The 14,819-nt window shown below is 36.0% G+C and overlaps 1 protein-coding gene and 1 long non-coding RNA gene across 2 annotated transcripts in view; one reads left to right on the top strand and one right to left on the bottom strand.

The window, feature by feature from the left end:
* Positions 1–14,819, top strand: part of grid1b (glutamate receptor, ionotropic, delta 1b) — a 414,521-nt gene that overhangs the window by 299,412 nt on the left and 100,290 nt on the right.
* LOC135720637 (uncharacterized) lies at positions 8,675–9,899 on the bottom strand. The gene is made up of 3 exons (XR_010521327.2): positions 9,691–9,899; positions 8,879–8,985; positions 8,675–8,800 (listed from the first exon to the last, which is right to left on the bottom strand). It is a non-coding gene; the product is annotated as an uncharacterized lncRNA (long non-coding RNA).

Genomic DNA, 14,819 nt, shown 5'->3' on the forward strand with positions numbered 1-14,819 from the left:
AGGAGTATGTAATTCTTTTCATGGTCTTTCCAATGTCTATAATAAATTGACCAAAAAGTGATCATGGTACTGTTTCTCATTGTAATGGCTATTAATGTGAACACTAAAACTTCATTAAACTCGCTCACCCTTTTTTCAATAGACTCAACTAATTTCTTAACGCATATGGCTTGATAATACGTTAGAAGTAATATATTTATTTATTTTTAATAAAGTAGTCACCTACACTGAGTTTGGCCATAAGCAACTACCCAGAGACCAACACCTTAGAAACAGCAGATGGCAACCATTACACTTGATCTAGCTCGCCCCAATTACATTTTCCTCACATTCTAAAAATGCCTTGGTTATTTTTGACCCATAATGGGTAAATATTGGACAGAACACATGCTGGGTTAAAAATTACCCCGTGCTGGTTTAAAAATGACCCAATGTTGGGTTGATGTTATGCAACCATGGGTTAAAATAACTTTTAACCCAGCAGTGTGTTCTGTCCAATATTTACCCATTATGGGTCAAAAATAACCCAGCCAAATCTAGTTTTTGTTTGTAGTTTACTTCTTGATTGAAGTCATTCAAGCTGTCTGTCATTTTAAGTGTTGGGGGTAACGCATTACAAGTAACGTGCATTACGTAATAATAATACTTTTCTGAAGTAACGAGTAAAGTAATGCATTACTTTATAAATCTACATATTAATATTTGAGTTACTTTTCAAAAAAAAGTAATGCAAGTTAGCCTACCATTCAGTTTAGTTAATTTGATTTTAAAAAATGCTAAATTAAACTGAACACACTGAGCACTCTATCCGTGCACACCTGAGCGGGATCAGATTGAGTCAGAAACGGAGATGTCAGGCCAGAGCTTGAAATTTTTGTGTTTCTGTCAAAAAATGAGTAGCCAATGTGTGTGCAGAAACATCATGTTATTACACAAATCCATCTATTCTTCTTTGTTTGTTCTCCTTTAACCCTCTGGGGTCTAAGGGGTTTAAGGGCCCTGGAGAAATTTTGACCCGCACTGTACTTGTGATTTTTTCAGTTGCTTAAAAACATAATAATGGCAAAAGTCTCATAACACTGCGTTCAGCACAAACTGGGCTACAATATTATATGATCAACATGTATGTACATGTTTGTATTTTCAAGAGAAAAAATTTTATGCATGGTTTTTGAAACAGCAACATTTTTAAAAGTCTTTCTTAACATGTTTTCCCTAGACTTTTCAAAACAGGATCTAGTAGTCTAGAGTTTTTTCTTTAAAATTATGCAAAAATCATTCTACCTGCTCATTCACATAAAACAATATATTGATTTACAATTTCAAAGACACTTCTTGGTTAGAAAGGCAATATTCAAGGAGGGTGGGAAGCTCTTGAATAATATGTGATTGACAGCTGAGGAAACAAAAGACTTGCATAATGAGCTGCATAATGAGCCTTTAGGCAGGAATGTTCTCTAAGAAGATGACATTATTCCGTCACGTCTTTGTTTGTGAAAGCAACCCAAAATAAATGCTTTCCCATGCGTGATCCTGCGTTAAATAAACTTACTGCACAGAAATATATGCTGTTTGGAATTGTCTTTTATAAGAATACCACAAAACGCGTCAAATATGAGGCATCGTGTGTCTAACGAAGCACAAACACGCCTGGAGAGAAATTTTTGTTACAGGTGCAAGTAAACAATGGTTTAGATGTGATGTTTTCAACACTCGGATTGACACAGCACTGAATGCAGAGATCAGATTGAGTGTCCATTAACTAGGGCCTCTTTAATGTTACAGCATTATAAAACAGTAATGCAGAACATAAATGTCTAAGCAGTGACGGGTGTAGAAAAACTAGAAGATCTCTTAAAACCCTTGACAGGAGCAAATAAGGTCACACAGATATCTCTGAGATTATTGTGCTGGCAGTGGTTTCACTTTCTCAGCAGTTGCCAAGATTATAGCGTTGGGGCGGAAAGATAATATAAAAACACTACAGGTCATCTGTTCGGCATTAAAAGACAAGCAGCAAAGATGAGCGATAACATTTACTTCTGAGATAATGAAACATTCAGTTTCATTTAAGACTGGCTTTAAAGCATGATATTATCAGTCATATACAGTACTGTACTGTCTAGCGTTATAGCTTCCCACAGGCTCTAACTGTCTCTTTTATCACACTGTCCACATTTAAGGTAAAGTCTGAGATTTCTGCACCGCACAGAACTGCAGTCTGTTTGTTTGAGTAGACTGACTGGATGATATACAATGTAACATGTTTTTTCACCAATGAAAATGGAGGAAGAGTTTGTTAAGGCAGTTTTATTCAATACAGCTGTGATGCTTAGGGTTCAGGTGCTGTATATTTCTTTGGCTCAGTGGATACTTTGGCCTTGCCTGCATCTCTGCTAAGGGCCAATTGTTTTCAAAAACTCTGATCCTCTGCTGATTTGGTGCCAATTTCAAACCCATTTGTTGTGTCAATTCACAACTGTGCTTTTCACAGTGTGTGTTCATGGTTGACACTGTTTACCGCACCAGTGGTCAGGGCGCTTATATTCTAGCCACTCGTTTTGTGTACTTCTGTGCTAAAAAAAACCTTCACAATTCCCAATACGTCTCATTTTGTTACGTGCTAATATAACTTGAATAAGCCAAGGCAGGATATCAGAAAGCAATAGACTGAGTGAGTGGCGGCTTTTTATATCACAGCAGAGGGTGGAAAATGTCTTCATAAAACATAGTAATTTCCTGACCGTGAGGCAGAGATCTTTAAATCTGACATACAGTATTTGATCTTTAATGATGGTGGAGGTCCTCAATTGCAAAAGCTTTTGTTAAAAGATAGTTGAATCCTTTCAGAAAAACTGAAGAGACATTGTCCTTGTGGTATATAACTCTGACACATACTGGCTGTGTGATTATTATTTTGACCTGACATGCAGGATTTAAAAAGTATGCTGGTTTACTAAAGCAACTAATTGTTTGAGAATGTAAAGCCAGCAGATTCTTCTGCTCATTTGAATCACTATATATAACTTTTCATTACATAGAATAATAATTAGTATAATGATTACAGGAAGCCAGTTATGTTTTCATTTCCCTTCAGTCAGAGAAAGCTTTTATAGAGACAAATTATGGTTAATGTTCTCAAAAATATGATACGGTTTCACATTAGTGAAGTTTAATTAAAGTTTTCCCCACTACTCATTTTCATAATCTTAAAACTGTAAATAAATGGCGGTTGTTAGGATATCATAGAGAATGAATGTGGATGGATAAACAAATGAATGTTTCTTCAGTTCTGACCTTCACATAAAACCTTTTCCTTATGTGAACAAGCTCCTTATGCATTCAAATACTTTTTAGAAGCCTAATGCATTTGAGGATAATACATTTCCCAGAATTTGTAATAGTAAATGAAACACTTGTTTGTTTGATTGCTTCATTTGAGTTCCTTTGTGCATTTATGGATTTATCTAAAATGCAGAAAGTCCCATTTATCTGCTGAGCAAAGATAAAGTATCTTTCATTTCTGGAGCTGAATGAGAAATTGCAACAATTACTTGGATTTAAAATACAAAACCGTCTAAACATATTTATGAATTAATTGTTAACCCTCCTATTAGGCTATCTTTAGGGTCAATTTGACCCCATTCAAAGTTTAACGTCTGCATATACATGATTGACATTGGTTTTTCTTCAGATTTAATACATTTTCATAATTTAATGAAGAAGTTGATAAACCTAAAATTGACATGATGATTCTTCAAAGTCCTATACACATTTTGTAGCATCAGTGTTCTTTAAAGAAATAGTCTACCCTTTTGCCATATTAAACTATGTTATTACCTCCACTTAGACGAATTAATACATTTCTATCTTTTTTCAATGCGTGCACTGTACAGCGCGTCGTGAATGTGTTAGCATTTAGCCTAGCCCCATTCATTCCTATGGTACCAAACAGGGAAGCCACCAAACACTTCAGTGTAAATACTGTTACATGAGGAGTTATACCAGTAAGTATGGTGCCACAAAATAAAACGTTTTTTTTTTTTTGGTACCATAGGAATGAATGGGGCTAGGCTAAATGCTAACACATTCACAATGCGCTGTACAGTGCACGCATTGAAAAAAGATAGGTATGTATTAATTTGTCTAGGTTGAGGTAATAACATAGTTTGATATGGCAAAAGGGTGGACTATTCCTTTAAGTTGTGTATAGGAAATATCAAAATTGTACATAAAGATGTTTTTGTGGCCTCTCTTAATGCTCACTCTCATGGTCTCTAAACAAAGGTTTTCTGTCAATGAGATTTTGTCAGAGCTTTTTCACAGTGAAAGACAGACGATAATGTTGAGAAGGACCCTGAATGATGAGATTCAGATGAGAAGGAGACTTCTAGTGTTGACCCTCCTGTTGTTTCTCAACCACCGACAGACACATTACCCCCAAAAATGGAAAGTTTTATGGTCCCGCTTCCCAATTGAAAGACAGGGTAGACTAAAGCCAGAGTATAGTTGATTTTTTACATGTAACTGAGGGTCCGTGTACAGTGCCCGTGGTGCAATTTCTGTCATCAGAATAGTGTGTACATACTGAACGCTCACGCTTGATTTTTAAAACTCTGGTTACATCCCTATATATATCCAATTTTAAGTCAATTCGTGAGATTTTATAGTGATTTGCAAATCTGTCCATAGTCGTGAATAGGTATGGATGTACAGTATAAGGAGTGTGAAGTGAAGGATGGTGGTTAGAGAGTTTATTTAAAGGGCTTTTTAAGTAGTCAACAGTCCCCGGTTCGAGCCCCAGCTAGGTAAGGTGGCCTTTTTTGTGTGGAGTTTGCATGTTCTCCCTGTGTCACTGTGGGTTTACTCCGGGTATTCCGGTTTCCTCCCACAAGCCAAAAACACGCAAGTTAGGCAAATTGGAGATACCAAATTGTCCCTCCCCCAAGCATGGATCAACTGGTCTGAATTAAAAAACTTGTGTATGGATTAACTGGTTCTCGCCATGAATTTAGCCATAGGTGCTGGAATGGTGTTAAGAAATAAAGGAAGAAGAAGAAGTAGTCGACAAAGATAAAAAATTACCTGACACAAACCTTTTAGTAAAAAAATCATGTAGATTTATAATGATGGGGTCAAATTGATTAAACAATATGAAAAGCTCAGATGCAAAAGTCACTAAATGCCACCTCCATCAAAAATAAGATGACAGTATTAACTGAATTCTTTAGTGCTTAGTGTTAATGAAGAGCTATGTAGGGAGAGTTTTTTTTTACTTTCGCTTTAAATCCACTTAACCCTGGCCTGTTATTCAAAAATACTGGTGTGTTGACAGACTCTGTTAAATGTCACATTGATTTTTCAGCAAAGACCTCAACTTGTAAAGAAGGTGAATGTAAAAAACAACCATGGATCACATTAAACTTTGGAGGCTGGATAAAAACCAAATGTGACAGCCGTATTCATGCCCCCCAATGTGTGGTTCATTTTCATAAAAATTTAAAATATTTTTGTTGCATCTTTAGTCATTTTGCAACAGTATACTAAGTCTGTTTCCAAGAAGTAGCAATTTTGCCAAAAAACCTTGCATGCACTTGAAGGGTTTTGCAGTGAACGACAAATTTGTTATATAAGTGACATTTTTTATTATTAAAATGCTCATTCTTTAATTAATTCCCGGCCAGCCAATTATTTATTTATTTATTGAAAAATTGCCCGCCAGCATTTTTTACAAAAGTTTCACAAAATGCATTCCAGGAAAAATTTCTTTAACAATATATAAACATACAAATATATCAAATGAAAGAACAGACCCTCTGCTTTCAAACAAACAATAAACACAAAAACAAAACCAGAAACAAGAACATAAATGTGTCATCCTCTCTATATTTTTGGCTTATAAACTCTTAAATATGGGTTTTTTTTCTTTAAAAATACAAATTGTTTAGCAAAAAGCTGAAATAATTTTTTTTATTTATTTTGTTAAAGATCAGATTCAGATAGATTATAAAAACATACACAGAGTTTAAAATTAGTAAATAAAGTTTTGCTTCAGTTTTTATATAAATTGTTTTTTTTATAAATCTAGTGGATAATTGCGGTATTGCAGATTAACAAAAAATTTACCAGGAACAATGTTTTCTCTTAGTTGACGAGATAACTCATCAATGGTGGGGAAAAAGTTAAAGGTGGGGTGCATGATCTCTAAAACCAATGTTTATGTTTGAAATTACCTAAACAAACACGCCCCTACCCCAATAGAATCTGGACTTTCTTTTGATAGACCCGCCCCACACATATGCAACCCAGGCAATGATGTTGTTAGTAGACACACCCCTTACTGCTGATTGACTGCATGTGTTTTTCAAAAATCATGCACCCCGCCTTTAATCTGGTCTGGTCATTAATGACGAGCACTAGCAAAGATTGTTCTTTTGGATTTGTTGAACAACAAAGTCATGTTAGCATGACTTATTCATAAACAGCAATAGAACTTGATTAGACTACTATCTGCATCCTCACGGCCATGACCCAGAAGCCGAGACCCGTGCCAATAAATTATTTTATGTATCAACAGCCTTAGATTCTGGTAATAAAAAAATCACATGTCTTCATTAAACCATCAATTCAAAGAGGAACATATTTACCTGCGTAGGAAAACCATCATTCCTAAACAATGAGAGACCTTGACGTCTAAACGGTTTAGTAGTGCTGATTATAAGTGTGGTAAAAACATCAGCTTAACAAGCATTAACAAGACACTGTGCCTCTGTTTACAGCACTTTCCTAAACTTTCTGAAATAATAGATCATTAACCCTCTGGGGTCTAAGGGGTTTTTAGGGCCCTGGGGAAGTTTTGACATGCACTGACATTTGTGCTTTTTTCAGTTGCTTGAAAACATATTAATGGCAAAAGTCTCATAACACTGTGTTCATCACAAACTGGGCTACAATATCATATAATCAACATGTATGTACATGTTTGTATTTTTGAGAGAAAAATGTTTATGCGTGGTTTTTGAAAAAGCAAAATTTTTAAGTCACTGATATAAGTCCACAAAACTCATTCTAAACATGTTTTCCCAAGACTTTTCAAAATAGGATCTAGTAGTCTAGAGTTTTTTCTTCAAAATGATGTGAAAATCATATGGCCTACTCAATCACATAAAGCAATACATTGATTTACAATTTCTAAGACACTTTTGCTTGGGAAAGGCTGTATGCGTGGAGGCGGGAAAGCTCCTGAATAATCAGTGATTGACAGCTGAGAGACTAAAGAGTTGAATAATGAGCCACATAATAAGCCTTGTGGGGATGTTCAACAGGAATGTAGTAAAACCATGATAAGGTTTACTTTTCAATATAATGTAAACACACACACACACACACACACACACACACACACACACACACACACACACACACACACACACACACACACACACACACTATATATATATATATATATATATATATATATATATATATATATATATATATATATAGAAATATTTTATATATATATATATATATATATATATATATATATATATATATATATATATATATATATATTAGAAATGTTTTCTATTAATATCACAAGTATAAGTTACCTTTTAAAAACCATAGTAGCCTAATCATGGTAAAGGTACTGTTTGGCCATCATAAAGTGAACACAGGGTTTGTGTTTGGTTGGCCAGCGAGAGGTTTACGTTTGTGCAGTAAAAAGCTCAAAAGAACAACTGCCTATCATGTCTGGACTCCTATTTGTGTTTTTGTAATCATTACTCACTAAAAACAGTTGGGTTAAAAATAACCCAATAAATAACCCAATGGTGGGTTACTATAGCACTGACCCATTGTTGGGTTATTTTAACCCATTGCATTGGGTAGAAAGTTTTACCCAATTAGTTGGGTTATGAAATAACCAATTTGTTGGGTTATTTTTGCAATGCTGTTTTAACCCCATTATTATTATTATTATTTATTACTATTATTTGCTTTATAAATAAATAATTCAAAACTTACAAATACATTTATAATGCTTTATTTCCATTTAGTCATTTGCACCTGCATTTAAATGTATAAATACATACATGTATAGAAGCATAAATACATACACACATACATACATATATACATACATAAATAAACAAAAACATAAGAACAAAACAAATCTACTCAATCTTATCCAACTAAAAACTGCTTAAAAGCATAGTTCACACATTTTGTCATCATTTTCTCCCTCTCATGTTGTTATAAACCTGTATATAAGTCTTTACTTTGATAACCACAAAGGTAGATTTCAAAGAATGTTTAAAAAATAAAACCGATCATGAGCCCCATTCATTTTCATAGTATTCTTTTTTCCTACTATGACAGTCAATGGGGCTCATGATCTGTTTGGTTTCAAACATTACTCAAAATATCTTCCTTTGTGGTCATCAGAACAAAAAAATGTGTACAGGTTTGTAACGACAGGAGAGGAAGAAAATTATGACAATTTTCATTTTTGGGGGAACTGTCCCTTTAAGCAGGTGACAGTGTGTTCAGGAAACATCACATGGTACAAAATGTATTGTGTGTTACAGAAACTACTTAACAGTAGTGAAAAGCTTGGGATACTCTGTATAAAATGTAAAAAAAATATTAAAGCACATGTCAACTGCTGGTCTTGCTCCAGGGCTATGCCTCCCCACGATAACAAAGGCTTGTGATTAGTCAAATTCATCCCATAGCAGAACATGGGGTCTTCGTCATACCTCCTCCTCCAAATACTGAATTATGTTTGTTTTCTGACCTGAAGACAGAATTTTCACAATGTAAATATGCACACATAAACAGGTTAAAAAAAACAAGTGTCATAAATGATACTTACAGGTTGCAAATTAATAAATGTTTGCTTTGCCTCTTGGTACTGTAGGAAGGCTGAACCATCTTGCTGGCCATTTTGTAAGGTTTTTAATGCAACATCTCCAAGAATGTCTACATTTAAAGAAAATAATAATGTATTAAATCTCAAAGCAAACACATCTGGCACGCTGAATAAATACTCTACTTTGACAGTAGATGGCGCTGAATTGCAAATTCAACCGTTACCCGGGTTACAGTAAACAGTACGTGCAGGATTAAACAGCGCTTTATCAGGGATTATACTGAAGTAAGACGACAATAAAATGCCATTGAGTCATTTCTTAAGACATTTACATTCAGAATCACATTTATATTACAGCTCTGTGTCTATAACACAGACCGGCTAAAAAAATATTTGGAGCAAAAAACAGCCGGTTGCATCCCTTACAAAAGTTAAAAAACGGTTTTAACTACACTTTAAACAAAACAACATTGTCTGTTACAGAAAGCATGGTTAAAGCAATATGGCAATCAATACGCCATGAAACTAACGTTATACTACTAAAAAAAGAAATGATTCATTTTCGTAAGGGCTCATGCTGTTGGTGCTGTTTAGTATTAAAATAAATTGCAATGTCTCTCTACGTTTATTATGGCTTAAAAACGCGTTTGGCATCGATAACAGTTAATTAATGGAACAGGTGTAACGGACAAAAACTAGACAACAGCGTTTTTGTACACTTATTTAAACGTGACTGATAGTTTACTGTGTGTTAGAGCTTAAAGACACTTTGTAGCAAAATAAAACATTACACAGACATATATATTAAAACGTACCTCTCGTGTCTGTCCGCACTCAGCAGTGGCACCGGTCAACCGTTGAAATTCAAAATGCGTGACGTGAGCCCGATTTTAACCCAACTCTCTGGGTTGTTATGGAAATAACCCAATACAAGCTAGGAATAACCCAACAGAACAACCCAATACGTTTAACCCACCTATTGGGTAAAACAAATAACCCAACGGTTTTTAGAGTGTATAGTAGAAACACAACCAGGGACACGCGTGATAAACTTATCAATGTTTGTTTACAGCCGCCGCCATTACCTCACGTGTTGATCATGAAAGCAGTGAATGTGTGCACATGCGAGTGATCCTGTGTTTAATAAACTTGCTGTGCGGAGATATGCGCTTAGACGCAACTAAATAAGGATTGTACTGTTTGCAATCGCGTATTTTATAAGAATACCAAAAAGCGCGTCGAGTTTCCTGACTCGCGTGTTTGTGTATGTGCGTTCCCGTCGAGTCAGCTGTTTGACGGAAGACAAAGAAAACACTCGCGTCTGGAGATACTGACACACATCCGCAAGTAAATAAGGATTTAGATGTCGGACATCGATCCCGTCACACTGACGAAGCACACACACTCGCGTCTGTCTGGAGATTTAGGCGCGAGTAAACAAGTGTGTGATGTGTGCAATCGCATCTTTTAGAATGATACCACAAAGCGCTTCAAATATGAGGCATTGTGTGTTTGTGTGTGCGTTTGGACGTCGATCGAGTCACACTCGCGTCTGGAGATAACTTTAGTTACAGTCACGAGTAAACAAGTAGATGTCATGTTTCCAGCACTCGGATTAAAACTCAACACAGCAGTGAATGGCTGCAGAGACAGAATGTCCATTGACTGTGGGGTTGACTAATGAATATGGATGATCTCTGCTCTTTTCTTCAATGGAGCGGGGCGTGGCTCATTATAGATAATGAAGCAACAGAAGAAAGACGGTACATCTCTCTCTTCTAATACAGTTAACAACGAATTACAATATTTGTTTTCGATTTCACTTACATCTTCCAAAAGCTGACATTCCAAGCATTATGTAGACATTTATCTTTTGTTTATATGACAAATATTCGTTAAGTTACAGTTAATTTTTCTGACGTGTTTCTGAAAGGACTTCACTGAGGGAGAGAGAACAAAACGCGCATCATGTTTATTTTCTTAATTTTGCGAAAAGCACAACATGCTGTTTTTATTGGGAGTGGACAGAAAAAAACTAGACAATTTAACGTTTTAAATGATGTATAAATCATATCTGTATGTCAAAAATCAGCAGAGTTATCTAAGTCTCTTTGGGGAGTGATCGAAAAATAAAGAGTTTGCGGCGCCCGCGCCGCAGCCGACCCCAGAGTGTTAACAGGCGGATCTCATGGGAAATCAGCAACAGCAAATTTCTTGGCTTCTATATGTGGCCAATCACACAGAACGCGTTTTTTAACGGTTAAACACCAGACATTTTAACACAAAATTATCTATACTCTACCTGAAAACTACAAATCAACCTAAAAACATAAACAGCACTTTTTATTTATGTTTGTTCTATTGTATTTATTTGTGCTATCGCTCATGATTTGATTATTTTTTATTATTGACAATTTAACAATGTTTACAATTTGTATGAGTAGTGGTTATTTATGAAAGTTATATGGGTTAAAAACAATAACCAGGCATTTTTTTATGTACATCATCATCTACCATGCTTATAAACCAAAGAAATATGGCGAAGAGAGTAATCAGGAGATTAGTAATGATGACAGCATTTAGGATGTCTGCGTTATGAATAGTGTGAGTACCAAGCAACATCTCCAGGTGCTCCTTTGAGAACCAGGCTTACAAAAAGTTATGTTCACCCCTGTTTATAACGTCATTTTCCAAATTGTCTCTAGTAAATTATTTTGATCAACATAATATGAAGGTAAACATAATACTAATAAGCAGCTGTCTCTGGTTCCTACTTCATTTAATGCCTAATCCATTTGCCAGCTATACAACTCCACCTTTTGAAGTGTTTTTTAGGCTCAGTCCTCTTTAGTGTCAAATTCTAAAAGCCTCATTTTGTGCTATGCTTTTTATCTAATGTGTTTATTCAGTAAAACCAGACATCTTTAAGTATTTACAGCAGATCAGGGTGACCGGGAGGAGACCAGCAGCTCTCGCACGTACGCAATCGCTGTGCTTCGTGATGTTTAGACGCATGACGATGTAATCAGTCCGTCACTCTGGTCCAGACGGTGGTGGGAGGCCGACTTACACGTGAGGTGAAAGCTTATTGATGAAAACAAGAGCAGGACAGATGGCCTTGTAAATATTAAGCATGCAGATCAGGTTCTCGACTCCCAATGGTTCGCCTAGTGCGAGTCTTGATAAACGCGCCCCCTCCTAGGTGCGAGGAGCGGACCCCCTGCCGAATGCCGGCTGAGCCTCAGATTTGAGGCCTTGTCACAGTGTTAAACTAGCAGGCTTACAGCCCTCCTTTCTGGAAAGCCTGCTCAGTCAGCCAATGGATCGCCCGTGCCTCCGGCGAGAGGCTCTGGCACTTCATTTCCCAGTGCAGCAAATCCATCCACCCCCTCCCTCCATCACCGTTTATTTCTTAACCAGTTTCTTCAGTCCGTGCCTCTGTGCCGGGGCACGAATATGCCTCAAAAGCACAATTTCCTGCAATGTAAGTTTCGCTGATAGACATGGAGACTGAACCAGTGCATGTCTAACACAAAATTGGGCATCTGTCCGTCAAGAGCCATGCTGCGAACCCCACTGTTACTAAAATTACACACATACATCTGGGGAATGGCAGAGCTGTAATCAAAGATATGACGTAATATCAGAACTTTTCCATAAGTTTTTAATGCCGCTGTGATTCATAGCTCCGGTGCTTCTGTAAATGTCAGTGAAGGGAATAGGAATGATTAGTGGATGTGTCAGAAGAAACTGCTTTGTGTGTTAAGAAAGCTGCTTTAAAACTAGAGTTTAGTTGTGAAACTAAAAATGACATACAACTTAATTTCCTAGTCTATGATTTACTTGTGTTATGTGACATATTTCATTATTACTTACATTTAGTGCCACTATAAAAAATGCCTTACACAGAATAAAGTTATATACAGGCCTTTCTTGAAAATACTATAAAAGTTTCCATAAAGTTTCAAGATGACATTCAAATTTGCATTTCTGCATTTGACAGACACTTTTATTCAAAAAGACTTACAGTCTATTTAAGGTATATGTTTTAGTAGTATGTGAGCTCCATTGGGTTTAAACAAATAGAATGTATTACATGTAAACGGAAAATTTCTTGTCCAATTACTGTAAATTTCACATTTCTTAAATGTCACCCACAATTGCTACAAACAAAACAATTGCTACAATATTAACATCTAACAACAACAACATATTCTTGGTGGACATCCTGTTGCTCTTGTTGGTCTTGCCAAATATTTTCATCAACATCACATCTGATGTTTTCCATCGCCATGCACTGGGGAAAATTTCTCCTTCAATGCGGAATCCATGCCCTGCAACAAGATTCATTCTCACACACATTCCGATTGCTCTTCCACAAGCATGAAATGGTAAAAATGTTTGTGATTACGATGTGGGCAAACTACATATATGCTTCCAAACTGTTTGATTGGCTGTGATTTCAGGTGAGGTATTTATGGAACATACATGCATGTAGACAGATATTGAAAATTAAATGCATGGTTTAGAATGTGATGGCTTACACAATGAAAAATAATACACTGAAAATGCTTAAGGTTAAGTTTTAAACATGTTGCGTTTAGATTATATGGCCCATATGCAATAAAATGTGATATAAAAAGCTAATTATATTGTAATTCTTCAGTTTATTAATAGAAAAGTGTACCATACAGTATACTGAATACTGTACGTATTTATATACATGCCTGCAAACTCGTTGCTTTTTTGGCAAAATTTGCCATTTTGAAGCAAAATATGTCATTTATGTGAATCTTGTAGATCCAACAAAAAAAAAAAAAAAATGGGAGGGGGCGGTCGGTCAGTCAGATATTGTAAGATCATAGACTAAAGTGAGACCATCTTTCAAAGCTGATGCCCTGTGTCTTCTCACCAATCAGCATTCAAAAGCAAGTAAGGGTCATCCTCTTATTTTTTATGGACAATTTATTATGGACGTTTATTTTAACCCAGCTGCTGGGTTGTTTTAACATGGATGATTGACAATAACCCAGCAATTGGGTTAAAACCACCCAGCAGTTGGGTCATTTTAACCCGGCAGTGTGTTCTGTCCAATAGTGACCCAGCCCTGGGTTAAAAACAACCCAGCATTTTTTAGAGTGTAGTAAAATGACTTGTTCCTCCTGATGTGTAAAATACTGTCAGTACTGCCGCTTCCTATACGCAGATTATGCAGTGTGCGTAGGGTACCAACTCCTCCGGAGGGGAACAAACTTGGTTGCTCAGAAAATAAAAACGTTTCATGCTGTATAAATTTGAATCACAACAACAAGCAACTATTTGACGTTATATACAGCATTTTGCAGTGAGTAAAATTGTCCCCGCATGTGTGTTTGATGGCGCCACACAGATCGATCCACGATAAACATAAAAGTACAGCAATAGCGATTAGAAGCATGCAGAGCAGTCTGCTCTCATAATACTTTGATATCATCCGTTTACACAATAACATACATCACAATTGATGGACAGCTATCCCCTGGAAGACACAGCATTGTGTCTAAAAATGAAAAAGGAATGTTTAAAATAAAACCCGTGCATCACTTTCAGGTCAGTTCACAAGCCTGTGAAAATGTATAGCTTTGGCTGCTAACACCACCAACTCATCTGCTTGATTTAAATAGTATAACACTGTACCAGTTTATGTCATGTAACTTCAATTGTTTAAATGACATTGTGCTGTGTTGCGTTTTGAAGCATGGTAAAAATATCTATCCTAAAGACATTTGTTGTTTTGTTTATGCTAACCTGCTTAACTGAATGCTTGAGTGTTAAATCAATCAAACTCCTGTATTTTTGAGAATATAACCATACATACAAACTTTTGCTTTTGTTAATAGACATCTGCTGTTTTTTTAAAGGAGACATATCATGCTAAATCCACTTTCTTAGCTCTTAAATGCAT

Source organism: Paramisgurnus dabryanus, chromosome 1 (assembly GCF_030506205.2).
Source record: "Paramisgurnus dabryanus chromosome 1, PD_genome_1.1, whole genome shotgun sequence".
Classification (NCBI taxonomy): domain Eukaryota; kingdom Metazoa; phylum Chordata; class Actinopteri; order Cypriniformes; family Cobitidae; genus Paramisgurnus; species Paramisgurnus dabryanus.